Below are 1,523 nucleotides of genomic sequence, written 5' to 3' on the forward strand. Positions count from 1 at the left end.
AGAGGGGAGTGGGAGAGAGATACTAGAAGACACGAAGAGAGCGAAGGAGATGAAACAGAAAGAGAGAGAAGATTACAGAGATCAAGATTATATTAGCTTTCCTCTACGATCACAAGCGGCAACCCTTTGTTGGCATCACTTGCAGAAATGCAAAGCAGGTGGCATCTGCAACGCCGCATTAATATTTCATGAGATCGTTCTGTGAACAAAGCTACACACGGAAAAAACGCATTGCCATATGCTACTCCTCACGAAAAAAACTCGCTGTAAATTCAGCACCTGGTAACAACATAAAGAGCGGTAAACCCGAATGACAAGGAAATCAGTCTAGAAATGTTCATGCACCGTCTTATAAAATTAAACACCGCTCGATAGCTTTCACTTTTCACGATTTGAGCTAGACTGACACCGTACATCGTCGAGAATGGAAACGAGCCCTACTGGGCTCAGCCACAGGGACTGATGGGGTCAGTCTATATTCAAACCGCGTCTCGGTTTATCCCTAGAATCAAGTCAAATAACAAACAAAGTAAAGATGCACACTGATACTCGAGGCTTCTGCTGTCAGACACATTTTCTTCAGACCACGGTAATCTTCTCCTAACGTCACTTCGGCATTTCTCGCAAATTCACCTCTAGACTCGATGCCCAATCACAGGTTGGTAGGCTGTACATACCTTTACACAGATGGACACGATACTTGGAGGAACTTTGTTATATTGATATATATGTCAGGGTTCTCCAAGGGCACTTATAGCCTGGCGGCCCGCCAGGCTATCGTCGAGCCCCACGCCATCCTAAAATGCACCCGCCATGCTGGTGTATACACGAGAAGTTCAAACAATTAATTAATACACGTTGGTCTCGATGCTACGGCAAGTACAAACAGTCACCCTATCCCTATCACTATCCCATATTACCCCCTATACCAAAATTAATCTATGGTGTATAACCTTTTGCTTTAAATATTTTGCTTGTTTTTAATTTTATTTGTAGGCCAGCTGGCACAATAATGTTCATTTTCATACTTCAAATCCGAGTGTTTTCCAGCTCATCAAGAAATCTTAATCGTGAATTAAATCGTGAATGAATTTCCAATGGCATTATTACGGGGCAGGTAACCCAGTCTAACACGAGGTAGAGTAGACTGGTACACTTACCGACCACTCCTGCCATTGTCAATGGTGACAACATTTTTTGTATTTATTTATGAGAGATGAACTCGATTTGGAACCAGCAAACCAGCAAGTTCACCCCTACATTTTGGTATTTTTATTCCATTAATTATTTTGAATTTTTCGATGGCTTTGCCCATGCAAAACAAACATTTTCACCCCACATGCAGTGCTTCAAATTTACACACAAAGTGTCCCAGATTGCAGCTCAGAGCTTTCTACAATTCAACTTACTTTTACACAGCTTACTTCTACAATTCAAAAATTTTCCGGGGAGGGAGGCATGCCCCCGGACCCCCCTAGCACTGTGTACCACCCCATACTATAATTTAAAAGCTTTGAGAACCC

The sequence above is a fragment of the Priapulus caudatus genome, unplaced genomic scaffold, assembly GCF_000485595.1.
Source record: "Priapulus caudatus unplaced genomic scaffold, Priapulus_caudatus-5.0.1 Scaffold62, whole genome shotgun sequence".
Classification (NCBI taxonomy): domain Eukaryota; kingdom Metazoa; phylum Priapulida; class Priapulimorpha; order Priapulimorphida; family Priapulidae; genus Priapulus; species Priapulus caudatus.